The sequence below is a fragment of the Abramis brama genome (assembly GCF_963993115.1).
Source record: "Abramis brama genome assembly, chromosome: 8".
Classification (NCBI taxonomy): Eukaryota; Metazoa; Chordata; class Actinopteri; order Cypriniformes; family Leuciscidae; genus Abramis; species Abramis brama.
Genome location: NC_139970.1, coordinates 42,654,797 through 42,671,752, shown reverse-complemented (window position 1 = coordinate 42,671,752; position 16,956 = coordinate 42,654,797). Strand labels below are relative to the sequence as shown.

The 16,956-nt window shown below is 36.1% G+C and overlaps 1 long non-coding RNA gene across 1 annotated transcript; it reads right to left on the bottom strand.

Annotated features, from left to right (window-relative positions):
- Window positions 1-10,999: 10,999 nt before the first annotated feature.
- LOC311087989 lies at window positions 11,000-16,797 on the bottom strand. The gene is made up of 6 exons (XR_014607411.1): window positions 16,539-16,797; window positions 16,206-16,315; window positions 16,067-16,107; window positions 14,564-14,628; window positions 12,868-12,969; window positions 11,000-11,414 (listed from the first exon to the last, which is right to left on the bottom strand). It is a non-coding gene; the product is annotated as an uncharacterized lncRNA (long non-coding RNA).
- Window positions 16,798-16,956: the final 159 nt, after the last annotated feature.

Here is a 16,956-nt window from a genome sequence, read left to right as displayed (position 1 = left end):
TAATACATATTTACATGGAAACATATTAATATAAAATGATAACCTGCTTTTGCCCTGCTTTTAAAATATATATTATATTATATATAAGCCTGAGGTTATCGCTTATAGGATATAAGATAACCTACTTTTAAAATATATATTTTATATTATTATATTTTAATATATTAATATATTTTATGTTAATATCTTGAATATTTCATATGTATGTATATATTAAAATATAATAATATAAAATATATTATTACTATTAAAAAAACATTAAAGTATTTATAAAATATATTAATAACAATTATAAAACTATGGTTTTATATATATATATATATATATATATATATATATTAAGAATATAAAACATAATAATATAATATTAAATATTAAAGTAAATTATATATATATTTATTATTAATATTATAAAACATTAAAGTATTTATAAAATATATTAATACAAATTATAAAACTATGGTTATATATATATATATTATTAAGAATATAAAACATAATAATATAATATTAAATATTAAAGTAAATTAATATATAGTATAAATAATATAAAATAAAATATATGTTGAAAAATATATATAAATATATAATTATAAAGCATGAGATTATATGGTTGTATTGAATTATGTTTTATTACATTTTCTATTTTAGTAAAAAAAACATATAAATCATGTCTTTATTTGACGTGCTTTGCCGGAATCACCTTACTATATATGCGTGTTGTTAAATTAAATGCCATTATTATAATTTTTTATTATAAATGTACTTTAAATCTGGCCTTGAAGAAATAAAACCTGCAGTCATATTGAAGGCTTAATGTCCTTTCTCAAATAAAAAACGTGGCTCTGATGTTCACGGTTCTATAAGTGAAGCTCAAAGTTTTGAAGAGGTCACGGAGGTCAAACGACATCATAACGCTGGATATCAGAGCTGAGATAAGTCTGATCTCTGCAGACACAGGCGCAGCACGGGCTCATGGGTAATGACCCTCTCAATATGCTCTCGACACGTATGTGCAGACTGTTACACTGCAATAACAAGCGTGAAACGCTCTTCAATATTCAGTTATTTGCAGAAGCGTTCTCATCTTGAGCTGTAGAGTCCTAACTATAACTGACAGAGAGGAGGGAGGGGGAAAGAGAAAACCACACACTGCCCTCAGACTGTTTGCTTTTCCAAGCCATTTGGTGTGTGTGTGAGAGGGTGATATATATATATATATATATATATATACATATATATAGAGAGAGAGAGAGAGAGAGAGAGAAAGAGAGAGAAAGAGAGAGAGAGAGAGAGAGAGAGAGAGAGAGAGAGAGAGAGAGAGAGAGAGAGAGAGGGGAAAAAGTGCTCCTGAAAGTGGTGAACGCAGATCTGCGGGAGAACGAGGACTTAATCCAGTGTCTGAAAGGTAGAAGGGCTTCACTGGCGTGCGGATGAGAAATGAACGCGTCGAGTGGAATAACTTGAACTCTTCCCTGCAAAACAGGTCAACAGACTCTCACTGGTGCAGCATGGGAAATGTGTAGAGCCGCTCCATCACACACATTTCACTGGTGACTTTCTGGACCTTGTGTAGTTTGAAGGAGGTTGGAGAACACAGAGATGGACCAGAATATTAAATCAGGTGATCAGATCTAAAACATCTGATCATCTGCATCGTATTGTCACTGATTTGTGAGCGGAGTTTGACACTCCTGGAGCACGTTTGCATGACAAAAAATGTAGTGCTGGTCGACGATTAATCGCATCCAAAATAAAAGTTTGTGTTTACATAATATATGTGTGTAATTGTTTTGTATATATAAATACACACATATGCATGTATATATTTAAAGGAACACGCCGACTTTCTGAGACTTTAGCTTATTCACCGTATCCCCCAGAGTTAGATAAGTCCATATATACCCTTCTCATCTCCGTGCGTGCCGTAACTCTGTCTGACGCACCCACCGCTAGCCTAGCTTAGCACAAAGACTGGAGGTAAACGGCTCCAGCTAGCATACTGCTCCCAATAAGTGACAAAATAACTCCAACATTTTCCTATTTACATGTTGTGATTTGTATAGTCACAGCGTGTACAAATAACAAGGTCACATGAGACACAGTCATCTTCTAACTGTATACATACTGGGAACTATATTCTCAGAAGGCGAAGCACTGCTACTTCTGCGGAGTGATGCGTCAGACCAGGGCTGCCAACTCTCACGCAATTGACACTTTTCACACGCTCTCACGCCACACATCCATTTTCTCACGCACAGAAAAATTGCGGAGCAAAGAGGTACTTTTAATATTAAACTAATTCTCAGCTCTTATTCCGTTAATTTTATTACGAAATTCAGACAAAAATACGTTTGGCGCTTGTAAATGTGACGTGACAGATCGCTGAACGCCTCAGTTCAAGTGCACGTGAACCGATCATCTGTTACTTTTTTATTTAAAGACGCAGTAGGCCTACAACTTACCGAAAGTATACATAATATCGACCAATTAGTGTTTTTCAACCACGGAAAGAGGTCAATATAACAGCAGGAGAACAATTATGTCACATAACGTTACATTTACCTCAGGAAAGCCATTTAATGACCATAGCATGTTAATTGAATAGAAAAAATAGCTAGAGAGGAGATTTTGCTGAGCACTATATTACATATTTATTATATTTTTACTTATGTCATTAAATAATTGTTATTATAACGAAAACTGCATTATATTTAAACATGTAAACATTGTAACATGTTGTCACTAAACTTCATAAAATTTTATTTAGTTACCAAATGTTTTGACAATCACAATTACACTTATTGTGATGCAATATTTGTTTTTACCCCCCCCCAAAAAATTAAAAATAAATTCTCACTCCAAGCTAAACTCAAAAGTTGGCAGCCCTGGTCAGACAGAGTTACGGCACGCACGGAGATGAGAAGGGTATGTGTGGACTTATCTAACTCTGGGGGATACGGTGAATAAGCTAAAGTCTCAAAAAGTCGGCGTGTTCGTTTAAGAAATATTTGCATGTATATATATATTTATACATAATTTATATTATATATATAAAATATTTTATATATAAATAACACATTTTCTTAAATATATACATGCATATGTGTGTGTTTATATATACAAAATAATTGTACACAGTACACACACATATATTATGTAAAACAATTACATAATATTTTATTTTGGATGTGATTAATCGTTGCCCAGCAAGATATATTTTCTTACTTAGTATTTTTTTGTCTTATTTTCCAGTACAAATATCTCTAAACATTCTTAAATCAAGATGCAAGGAAAATGAAGAGAGTTTCTGCTGAAAACAAGAAAAAATATATTCCAATGGGGTCAGAAAAATAAACAATTCAAATGGAATTGGCAGATTGCATTGCTGATATTTGTTCTTGTTTTCAGCATAAACTCACTTCATTGATGCATTTTTCAAAAAACAAGTGTTCATATCTCAAGTCATTTCACTTCTTCAGTAAATGCATCTTGATTTAAGAATGTTTCCTGAGGAAGAACATCATTTACTGCAGTGTATGCCTATAAATTCACCTTCTGTTCAATTCAATTTAATGCATTTAACATTGAAAACATGTCATGCCTTAACATGCATGAAAAAACACGGCCTGTTCCTGCTTTTCCCTCAAAAACAGTTACGAGAAAATTAATAAGAAGGAATGCGCGTGAATCGCAGGTGACGAACGCACACTTCTGACACTCCTTGTCAACTACAAAAAGCGGTGTGTTGAAATGGCCCGGATCTGTGATGCAGAAAGCGAGAGGCCGCTCAAACGCTGACAAACGGAGGCAGGAGGAGGGCATGCAAAGAAACACCAACACACACACACACACACACACTCTCTCCTGATATCTGCCGCTTTGTGCTGAGAGAAGATAAACCATTTGGAGCTGTGTGGGATGTTTTCCCCCAGGAACCCGGTAACAATGCCAAGATGCCGGCGGAGGAGTGAGGGGAGATCGGCGTAGGAGGAACGGATGCTGTGTGTGTGGGGTGGGATACGGGAAAGCGACTAAGAAAGACATGATTTAATGGGATATGGGGCTCAAAGCGGTTTAAAGGGTCGTCGGATCGAGATACTCTTGCCATTTAACTGCAGATTCCCAACAGGCGGCCTCTCAGAAATCAATGGCTGGAATAAATGCTATCGTACGGGGCATGATGGGACTGGTGCAAGTGTGACCCGAGCGAGTGTGTGTGTGTTTGGGGCTGAAAAATCGTTCCTTGCGCTCTTTGGTGGCTTTCCTTGTGTTTCTCAGAAAATCCCGACTAATTACTGGCTCTCATTGCAAAAGGAGGATCGATGTGTGTCTAACTGGCCCACTGGGTCACGACTCCCATTTGAAATGCCAACATTTACACTCGTCCAAACCTCTCTATGATTGTCTGAATTCTCCAGACACCACAGCGCTTGTTTTCCTGCCACAGATGTGGGAAATCATAAACTAGATTTCTTAAACTTAAAGGGATAGTTCGCAGGGAAATGAAAATTCCGTCACCCTGATGTCGTTCCAAACCTGTAAGACTTTTGTTCATCTTTCATGAAATCTCAGAGATTTCTGTCCCTCCATTGACAGCTGCGCAACTACCACTTCAAACCACGCTTCAAAAAGTTCATAAAGAGATCGTAAAAATAATCAAAATGATTATTGAGCAGTTTAGTCCAAATTTTCTGAAGAGACTCGACCGCTTTATATGATGAACAGATTTAATTTAGGCTTTTATTCACATATAAACATTGATCAACTCACACATCAGTGTTAAACAGAAGCTCAAGCATGTTCGCTTGACATGCGAGAACCAATGAGGTTCATTCTAATGTTACGCATCACGTTTGAGCTCTAGCAAGAACCAATGAGGATCATTCTCGTGTTACGCATCATGTTTGAGCTTCAGCAAGAACCAATGAGATTCATTCTCGTGTTACGCATCACGTTAGAGCTTCTGCAAGAACCAATGAGGATCATTCTCATGTTACGCATCACGTTTGAGCTTCAGCAAGAACCAATGAGGATCATTCTCATGTTACGCATCACGTTTGAGCTTCTGCAAGAACCAATGATGATCATTCTCATGTTACGCATCACGTTTGAGCTTCAGCAAGAACCAATGAGGATCATTCTCATGTTACGCATCACGTTTGAGCTTCAGCAAGAACCAATGAGGTTCATTCTCGTGTTACGCATCACGTTTGAGCTTCAGCAAGAACCAATGAGGTTCGTTCTTGTGTTACGCATCACGTTTGAGCTTCAGCAAGAACCAATGAGGATCATTCTCATGTTACGCATCACGTTTGAGCTTCAGCAAGAACCAATGAGGTTCATTCTCGTGTTACGCATCACGTTTGAGCTTCAGCAAGAACCAATGAGGATCATTCTCATGTTACGCATCACGTTTGAGCTTCAGCAAGAACCAATGAGGTTCATTCTCGTGTTACGCATCACGTTTGAGCTTCAGCAAGAACCAATGAGGTTCGTTCTCGTGTTACGCATCACGTTTGAGCTTCAGCAAGAACCAATGAGGTTCGTTCTTGTGTTACGCATCACGTTTGAGCTTCAGCAAGAACCAATGAGGATCATTCTTGTGTTACGCATCACGTTTGAGCTTCAGCAAGAACCAATGAGGTTCGTTCTTGTGTTACGCATCACGTTTGAGCTTCAGCAAGAACCAATGAGGATCATTCTCATGTTACGCATCACGTTTGAGCTTCAGCAAGAACCAATGAGGTTCGTTCTTGTGTTACGCATCACGTTTGAGCTTCAGCAAGAACCAATGAGGATCATTCTCATGTTACGCATCACGTTTGAGCTTCAGCAAGAACCAATGAGGTTCATTCTCGTGTTACGCATCACGTTTGAGCTTCAGCAAGAACCAATGAGGATCATTCTCGTGTTACGCATCACGTTTGAGCTTCAGCAAGAACCAATGAGGTTCATTCTCATGTTACGCATCACGTTTGAGCTTCAGCAAGAACCAATGAGGTTCGTTCTCGTGTTACGCATCACGTTTGAGCTTCAGCAAGAACCAATGAGGTTCGTTCTTGTGTTACGCATCACGTTTGAGCTTCAGCAAGAACCAATGAGGTTCGTTCTTGTGTTACGCATCACGTTTGAGCTTCAGCAAGAACCAATGAGGATCATTCTTGTGTTACGCATCACGTTTGAGCTTCAGCAAGAACCAATGAGGTTCGTTCTTGTGTTACGCATCACGTTTGAGCTTCAGCAAGAACCAATGAGGATCATTCTCATGTTACGCATCACGTTTGAGCTTCAGCAAGAACCAATGAGGTTCATTCTCATGTTACGCATCACGTTTGAGCTTCAGCAAGAACCAATGAGGTTCGTTCTCGTGTTACGCATCACGTTTGAGCTTCAGCAAGAACCAATGAGGTTCGTTCTCGTGTTACGCATCACGTTTGAGCTTCAGCAAGAACCAATGAGGTTCGTTCTTGTGTTACGCATCACGTTTGAGCTTCAGCAAGAACCAATGAGGATCATTCTTGTGTTACGCATCACGTTTGAGCTTCAGCAAGAACCAATGAGGTTCGTTCTTGTGTTACGCATTACGTTTGAGCTTCAGCAAGTGGTTTGTTCTCGCACATCAAGTACGGTTGAACTTCTGCTTATGTTTGCTTATCAATGTTTACATGTAACTAAAAGCCTAAATTAAATTAGTTCATCATATAAAGTGATCGAGTCTCCTCAGAAAACGTGGACTAAACCACTCAGTTCATATGGATTAGTTTTACAAACTCTTTATGAACTTTTTGAAGCATCAAGTGGTAGTTATGTAGCTGTCAATGGAGGGACAGAAAGCTCTCAGATTTGATTAAAGATTAACAAAAGTCTTATGGGTTTGGAACGACATCAGGGTGAGTAATTAATGACAGAATTTTCATTTTTGGGTGAACTAACAGGTTGGAGTAATCATTTACGAATGCTAGAGAACAGGGTCACTTCTGAACATGGGACAGTGCCTTTGTCCTGTTTTCCAGATTAGATAAAAATCTAAATACATTTTTGATCAGAAAAATACAAAGGGGAAACAAGTTTATTTTTCTGACCCCATTGGCAGATATTTGTTCTTGTTTCAAGCTAAAACTCACTTAATTTTGACTCCTTTTCAGAAAACAAGACTTAATAGCTTCAGTCAGTTTGCTCCTCAAGTAAATGCATGTTGATTTAAGAATGCTTAGATATTTTTACTTGAAAAATACAATTTTTTTTGCAGTGTAAATTCTTGCATACGAGAAAAGGGGTAGAGGTAGAGAATAGAGAGCTGAGGTTTTATGGCTTCCATTGAGTCGTCTCAGGAGATCGGCGAAGGGTCCATTAGCTCTCTTCATCAATGATCAGCCCACGCTCGCTCTTAATTCTGCTTTCTGGAACTGCTAAGAATCATCTTCAGGACAGCATGTACATCAGCAAACCTGCACATCACACAGACACATAAAACACAGCCTGTCATGGGACAGGATCGGCTGTGTAATGGCATTTAGTCCTTTCTCTGGTATAATGGGGAATATAAGCCGTACGCAACATGAGGCCTGTGATTGGCTTGAGGAGTTGAAGCCGAACCAGTGAAGCACGAAACACCTACGTAGTCCTATCTGCTCCTATTTAGCAATCAGTTAATCCTGACACTAATCTGCACGTCTGGCTCTCACAGAAAGAGGCCAGTGCAAATTCATTTAGGAGTCAAAGCCACCAGTACGGGCCTCATGATCTTAAAATTAGGTCTAAAATTATGTTTGTTTAAAAAATCAGTTCTAATGCTCATAAATGTTAAACATTGCATCTCTAACACATAAGCTGCTGTTTGAGAAGACTTTGCGGTTTTCACTTTAAAGAGATCTTGACACCGAAGCTTATGCAACCTATTGCATGTGGGAGTTGGTATTTGAGGCACAAAACCAGATTTAGATAATCTTATATAGCACTTCCTACACACACAAACCTTTTTTTGTTTTTTTTTGTGGCCAGTGCTGACCTAACACTCTCTGTACAAACAGATCATGTTTTCATTATTATGTGCCGCCTATTCATTTAACACACACACATGCTAAAAATAAAATGGATCGTTCACCCAAAAATGATCGTTCTCTCATAGTTTACTCGCCCTCATGTTGTTCAAACCTGTTTGACTTTCTTCTGTGAATGATGATATTTTGAAGAACGTTGGGAACCAAACAACTTTGGACCCCATTGGCTTTCATTATACGGACAAAAACAGTTGACCAGACTCATCTTTTATGAATGGTTAAAATACTGGTGTCTAAGACGCCGTGATGTTTTAAAAGCGTTTAATTATAGTAATCATCATGAATAGGTATCATTTCATAGCTTAAACAATCAAAATTCTTTTAAAATCTTTTAGCTCGACTTTTGTGATATCAACTTCAAATTTGGAACACAACTTATTTAGACATGGCATTGATTTTCTAGCAATTTTAGAGTCCACACTATTTCATGAAATATATGTTTTGCATAAAATAAAAAATATTTAGCTCAGTAGATTTGCTTTACAGTAAACTGAACAGTGATATAGAAGTAGAAATCAGTAACAGGCAATACTTGTGTCTGAAATCACATACTAGGAACTACATTTGAAATTACTATGCAAGTGTTAAAAAAGTACAATCTATATAATATAAATGTGGGTAGTATAAATGAAATTCAGACGTACTACATCCGCCATGTTGTTACAGTCACATGACCTACCAGCTGTGTTGCTTTACTGCCATTTGAATACGTTATAACTAATTTGAATAAGTTATAACTAATTTGAATAAGTTATAACTAATTTGAATAAGTAATTACTTTAGACAGCTAAAAAGTATGTTCTATATAGTATGAATGTGTGTAGTATGAATGTAATATGGACGTAGGCTACTACATTTGCCATGATGTCATTATCATGTGACCTACCAGCATCAGTTGTGTCGCTTTACTGCCATTCACAAATCCTCTCCCATGGCCAATTCTGACTTTATAACATGCAATTGTGACTCTATATCACGATTCACGCAAATCTGACTTTATACAGTGACTTTAGGCTATAACTCGCAATTGTGACTTTATATCATGCAATTCTGATTAAATTTAGATAAAAAGTCGCAATTAACTTTTTAATTCTGTGGCGGAAACAAGCTTCCATATATATCCGAGTGAAACGGCTTCTCAAACAAGAACAAATGTGGGCGGAGCTTGATTTTGTCTATGGGGAATTGATTGGATGGTTGTGGTTTGCTATTGGTGGATCTCATGTGAGTGACAGGTTGCCTCCTCGTCATCAGAGAAGTCGCTGCAAAAGTTATTTTGATTAAAGATTACAAGGCACATGAATAAAAATAACAATGATGTACAGCGATCTACTGTCCGGCACAGTTCATCTCCAACCCTAATCAAACACACCAGAAGCAACCAAGGTCTTTAGGATCACTTGAAAATTAAAGTCAGGTGTGTTTAATAAGGGTTGGAGATGAACTGTGCAGGACAGTCGAACGGCAGGAAAAAGGATTGGGATGTACACTGATAAATTATTGATAATGAACACTATAGTCAATTTTGATATAACTTGGGTTTAAGAACAAAGAAGTGTGTTAGACATCAACTGTAGTAAGTAACCCGTCCCGAGTAACAGACTCAATCACCGCATCCAGCTCGTAATCCGCGTTATCCGGGCCGCATCTGTCTTCTCCAACCGAGAAGTGCCAGCGTGATTTATGACAACAAGCCCGTGCGCCTCGGTGGGGGTTTAACGGGAGGAAAAAGAGGGAGACGACACTGAGCGGGAATACAGTTTAAAAGTAGAGCAAAAACTTTGTGAAAAATGGGTTTGCACATTTTTTTCCCCTCTGCTCTAAAGTTATTGTAACATCTCATCCGTGTTTGGCTAGGAGGAGAGAAGAGCTTTCAAACTGGAACAAAGGCAGAAGTTCTGAACCTCCTTTTGTTGTTGCCGTCGCCGCCTCCATTTTACGCACCGCATCAACTTCCCAGCTAGAAATTTTTTGTTCTAAAAATGTTCTAAGAACATTAGCATGTATTGTTCTATAAATGTTTTCAGCGGCTAGTTTTATTTTTGTTCCCAGAATGTTCTTTTAAAAGTTTGGAGAACATTCTTTAAAAACATTATTAAAATGTTTAGTAGTAACATTCTTTTAACATTATTCTCTAACGTTATTAGAAAGTTTTCAGCGGCTAGTTTTATTTTTGTTCTTAGAATGTTCTTTTAAAAGTTTGGAGAACATTCTTTAAAAACATTATTAAAATGTTTAGTAGTAACATTCTTTTAACATTATTCTCTAACGTTCTTAGAAAGTTTTCAGCGGCTAGTTTTATTTTTGTTCTTAGAATGTTCTTTTAAAAGTTTGGAGAACATTCTTTAAAAACATTTTTAAAATGTTTAGCGATAACATTCTTATAACATTATTCTCTAACGTTCTTAGAAAGTTTTCAGCGGGTAGTTTTATTTTTGTTCCCAGAATGTTCTTTTAAAAGTTTGGAGAACATTCTTTAAAAACATTATTAAAATGTTTAGTAGTAACATTCTTTTAACATTATTCTCTAACGTTCTTAGAACGTTTTCAGCGGGTAGTTTTATTTTTGTTCCCAGAATTTTTTCTTTAAATGTTTGGAGAACATTTTCTAAAAACATTATTAAAATGTTTAGTAGTAACATTTTTATAACATTATTCTCTAACGTTCTTATAATGTTTTCAGCGGGTAGTTTTATTTTTGTTCCCAGAATGTTTTTTTAAATGTTTAGAGAACATTTTTTTAAAAACATTATTAAAATGTTTAGTAATAACATTCTTATAACATTATTCTCTAACGTTCTTATAATGTTGTAAGCGGATAGTTTTATTTTTGTTCCCAGAATGTTCTTTTAAATGTTCGGATAACATTATTTAAAAACATTATTCAAATGTTTAGGTGTAACATTCTTACAACATTATTCTCTAACGTTCTTAGAAAGTTTTCAGGGGGTGTTTTTATTTTTGTTCCCAAAATGTTCTCTTAAACATAAAAAATGCTTAGCTATAACATTGTTAAAACATACAATTTTATTAATCTCTAAAATAAAACAAAAATCTAACAGGATTATGAATGGCATCCACATAAATTATTAGAAGTTCTGCGTACAGTAGATGCCCAACATTACATGAAGAACTCAGTAAAGTCCAATGTGCAATCACACGTCTTGACTGCTGTTTGCTCAGAGCGCTCATCATCAGTCTTTGGTTGTCTTGGTTCTTGCAGAAAAAGAATAAAGTCATCTGCATTAATAGGTGTTCTACTGTTCTTCTCTTCTTGTTTTTCAGCTGCTATCCCAGTTAGCAGAATTGAGCTCCATTCTCTGTGTGCATGGTAGAGTTTTTCCTCATAGCCTATAAAAGAAGATCATGCAACAGTGTAAACAAAAATAATACAAATACATATTACATATTAAGATCACAAGCAATATTGACTTTGAAAACTTTCAAAATTAGCCAGCCTAATTATTAATCAGAAATTAATTAGATTAGTTTATTTAAAAGTATAAATATGATACCTTATGAGTATCTATTTTGTTTCTGTAATTTAAAACATATACTTAATCCATTATATACATGTTAATAACACAACTAGAGGCTAAATTATTTTAACAAACTACAAACTTGGCTTGAGAAGTGTTAACCTTGAACTCAGGTCACCTTGAGCACAGCTGCAGCATGTCACAGCACTGCCCACGATGCTTTTGCACTGCTCTGCTCACGAACAGCTCATTTTCATCAGTTATATTGTCTATGGATTGTTACATTTCTTACAGATTTCTGCTTGTTTTAAATCAGATACAGATAAAGTAGAACTGCATTTGAATGCATTGGCGATGGAACAATTTCTAGTGTGATTTAATCATACCTGTGTATCGTCTCTTTGCTATTAGCTAAGCTGTAAGTTTTAGTTACTTCAAAAGCAGAAAGAAATATGCTATAACTTCTGTTTCTACGCAGTTTCTTATTGAGAAATCACAGGACAGTGTTGACACTAACTTTCTGTGCTCCAGTAGGTTTCTGTGTGCGCACAATCTGCATGTTAAATGTGAGCTACTGTCTGTGCATATGAAAGCTTGTTTCCGCCATGGAATACAATTTTTAAAAAAGGTAATTGCGACTCACAATTCAAACTTTTTTTTCTCAGAAGTGCGCAATTGGCTGTTTGAAAGTCAGAATCACAGGATAAATTAGTAAAACCTGAGAAAAAAAAGCAATTCTGGCTTATTTTGTTTTTGCTGTCTTTTCTATATGAGGACATTAATGCACTTCATCAATACAGCCGCTCTTCAGCAGCATTTTAGCTTCATTTGAGAAAAACTATCATCATAAAACACAGAGAGACTCAAAGGTCTACACGGCAATCCGTCAAATAAAAGTTTGGTTTAACCTTTGAAGAAAGTTTTGCTTAAATCATTACATTTTAAATAATTGGTTATAGCAATTTAATTAAACCATTAAAATGGAATCAAGAAAACAAAACAAAAAAAAACTTTTGGGAGATGCGAGAGCGAAGTAGTCCAGTGATAATTAACAGGCAGCCATGGTTAATGCAATTTGCAAAGACCCGCCCCCTTTAGTTACTGTTGCTATGTCCAACAAGCCATGGCGCTCTCACGCCACACATCATGTTGTCACGCAATGAAAAATACATTGCGGATCAAAGAAAAAACGTTGAAACGTCTAAACGCCGAGACAAGACAGAGCAGGTTACTTTTGATATGAAACAAAGTTTCAACGTTTAATTTGTGTAATTTCTGTAGAAAAAAAATAATTTTTGTAAAATAGAAATGTAAAAAATAAATACCTGTCAATCAAACTCCCTCGAAGGGTGAATTCTGAGGGGAGTAAAAAAGACAGCTCACAATTCTGATATTTTCTTGCAATTGTGTGTTCCTGCCTCACAATTCTGAGAGAAAAACAAACAAAAAAAAACGGTAATTTTACTGATGGAAACAGACAGTAAAAAAGTGGACTTCAAAGATTTCTTATTCTGTAGCTCCCTGTGGGATTTTTTTGACAAGTCCATAAAAATGCATCCATCCATGATAAAAGTACTCCACACGGCTCTGGCAGGTTAATAAAGGCGAAAGGTGAAGCGAAGTGATGCGTTCGTGTAAGAAACATATCCATATTTTAGGGCTGGGAATCGATTAAAAAAAAGTAACTGATTATTTACACAATTTGCTGTAATTAAATGCAATTAATTGCATTTCCCCCAAGCTTGTAATCATCAATATTTAAACTTAGAATAACCTAATTAAACAACACAGGAAAAAAGGAACAGAAAATAGCCCTGTATTAAAATAATATTAAACATCAATATATCAATATATTATTATTTTTCAATAATCAATCAACATAATCAATTTAACAATTTATTATTATATATTTTTTTTTTACTAATTATCAAAATAAAACATAGTCCTACAAAGCTATTATTACAAGAGCATGTGATCAGAGCAGGTAATTTTACCATTGTTGCCAGCATGACTATACCAGCTCAGTAGGGCTATTTCACAGAAGTCTACTACTGAGAAAATTCACGTTATTTGACTTTGCTTTCCAGTGCATGATCGGTACATGATTGGAGCGTTTGGGCCGTTAACGACAGAGCAGAACACGCAGCGCAAACACGGAGCAGAACATTGAGCAAAGAGCTCAATGTTTGCTCAATGTTGTGTGTGTGTGTCAGTGCGCCGACACACACACACGGAATGGAGAGCGCGGCGCGGAAAAGACCCGCTCATGAAAGCTGCGTGAGAATAAAACCTGATCGCCGAACACGGAGGGGCGGGACGGCATATTTTGCAGCCTTTTCCGCAACAGGAAGTCATTAAAACGAGGCAAAAAAAGTGCTGCGTTAATTGCGTTATTTTTTTTTAACTCGTTATGCATCTCAAATTAATCGCAAAGATTAACGTGTTAATTCCCCCAGCCCTACCATATTTATAACTTTATCGACTTAAATAACTAGCTTCCAGCAGACAGCCATATGCAAGTCAAATTACGCCCAAAGAGTTATAGAGTCAACGCATCGATACGCATACGCGCCTGCAAGGCTACGCATCGCTACACTTCGGCCGCCATTATGCATCTATGCGTAGCAAAATGTGTCGTCCCAGTTTTTGATACGCGACGCACCATTGTATGCAATACTATGCGTTGTTGGTGGGGGCAAAACTGCAAGTTGCTTGCGTCCGACGTGTAGACTATAAAAGCCTCTTGTCGATGTATGACGTAGGAGTAGCATAAGCTTTGACGGCTCTCGCGGTTCAAACAAACAGGGCTAGGTAATAAATTCAAGCTCCTCCCACATTTCTCTTTATATGATTCTCTTTAATGATAATTTTTCTAAAAATCTCTGTGGAAAGAAAGTCAGATATAAATCTGGGACAGATATAAATCAGGCACGAGGGAGAAAAAAAGAGATCATTTTTATTTTGGAGTGCATTGTGCCTTTAAAATTGACTACGGTTTTATAAAATGCAGTGGATACTTACTAGTGATGGACTTGTTTCTCTGTTGGTGCCTGTTCTGCTCCGTGAACATTGTTCCAATGCTTGATCTTAAGAAAATTTAAAAAGTGTGTTAATGTGTGTTAACAGACTATTGATCTGGGTGACATAGGACCATTTTTTATGTTTTCCTTAAGTGTTAGGCTATATAAATCTGGAGAACCCTTACTAACATTAACCATGGTTTTGCTACACTAACTAAATGGTAATAAATTATTGTAATCAATCCACCATAAAAACATTGTTTCTACACTTTACTATAATAAAAACCATGGTTAATTTAGCAAAGGACCCTGGGAACATGTCCTAAAAAGTTCTCTCGTTATTTACCGGTACTCCATGTTGTTCCAAAACTGTATGAATTTATTTTGTATAACCTTAATTAAGATATCTTGAGAAATGACTTCACTGTTTTGTTTTTTTCCATAAAATGGGTTCCAATGTTGTTTTATTCCCAACATTCTTGTGTTTCACAGAAGTCATACAGGTTTGAAAATAATTTCATTTTGAAAGGACATTTATGTTATGTATAAAGACACAGTGTTCTCAGTTCACTCATTGTAAAGCTCCTATGCTGAGGTTTATTTATTTTTTTTCAAAATGTTGCAAGTAAAATGTTCTAATTGTGTTAACTCGTCACATTAGAAAAACGTTTTATAAAGAACATTCAACATCTCATCTCTCAATGATATCCTCAAAACATTTTCCTAATGTGACAGAGAGAATGTTCTTCTTTTGTTTTTATGAAACATTGGGACAATGTTATATTGAGATCATTGTACAACTTTAACTTTAGCAACATTCCCAAAATATGCTCAAAATGTTGCAAGTAGAATGTTCTTCTTTTGTTATCATGAAACATTGGGACAATGTTAATGTGTGTTAACAGACTATTGATCTGGGTGACATAGGACCATTTTTTATGTTTTCCTTAAGTGTTAGGCTATATAAATCTGGAGAACCCTTACTAACATTAACCATGGTTTTGCTACACTAACTTAATGGTAATAAATTATTGTAATCAATCCACCATAAAAACATTGTTTCTACACTTTACTATAATAAAAACCATGGTTAATTTAGCAAAGGACCCTGGGAACATGTCCTAAAAAGAACAGCTCATCCAAAAAATAGAGTTCTCTCGTTATTTACCGGTAGTCCATGTTGTTCCAAAACTGTATGAATTTATTTTGTATAACCTTAATTAAGATATCTTGAGAAATGACTTCACTGTTTTGTTTTTTTCCATAAAATGGGTTCCAATGTTGTTTTATTCCCAACATTCTTGTGTTTCACAGAAGTAAGTCATACAGGTTTGAAAATAATTTCATTTTGGAAGGACATTTATGTTTGGGTCAGCTAGGCCCGTAAACTCATATCAAGAAGACAGGTAAAATATTGTCTGGAGGGTTTGGACCAGTGTGCCTTTGAGCAGAGTTTACATGTTCTGCCTCTATTTCACGTGTATTTTACTATGACAATACTCACCGCAAGATCGTGTGGCTGGATAATATTTATTCCCAAAATTCCTAGATAATGGGAAACACACACATACAGCAATATTATTAGCTATTTGTATTTACTTACTAAAAGAGACATTTGCAAAAGCTTGCAAAATTTTACTCACCAGCTCAAAAACATATTATGATGATGACTCATCATTTTGACGGTAGGCCGATATCCCGCGATCAACAATATTCAAAAGCCTAGTTTTCATAGTGTGGTTCGAGTTCCTCTCTGTATAAAGACACAATGTTCTCAGTTCACTCATTGTAAAGCTCCTTTTTTTATTTTTATTTTATCAAAAACTAAGTTAGCTGACAATATTTACACATGCTTAGCCTGAAACATTGACATAATGTCGATATTGCTCTAATCGCATTTAAAATTGGCTTCTCAATTTAACACACTATATTTTGATGTAGCAGAATGTATTTTTATATAAAATAAAGTTATTTACCTTCCGCAGATTGCAATATGTCCGTTACACGTACGTTGTTAAAATTCGTTGTCCATTTACATCCCGCAACTCGCTCAAAATAAAAATGTAACAGTACGATGCAAAATAATCCATGTTTTAAACAATGTAAAAGCCACAGAACCGAAGGAGGCTAGTACTGAAGATCCCGAGCAGCAGCAGCGCGCGCACACACACACACACACACACACACACACACACACACACGCACACACACACACACACACACACACACACACACACACACACTCTAACAGACGAATATTCAAACTTGACCAGTAAAAGGCGCGCATAGCTGCCATTGGCCAGATTCCTGGATGACAGTCTGAATAACCAATCATGCTCAAAACAACTCGAAGAGACAGCCAATAATGTGGTAACATTGCAATTACAGGAAAAG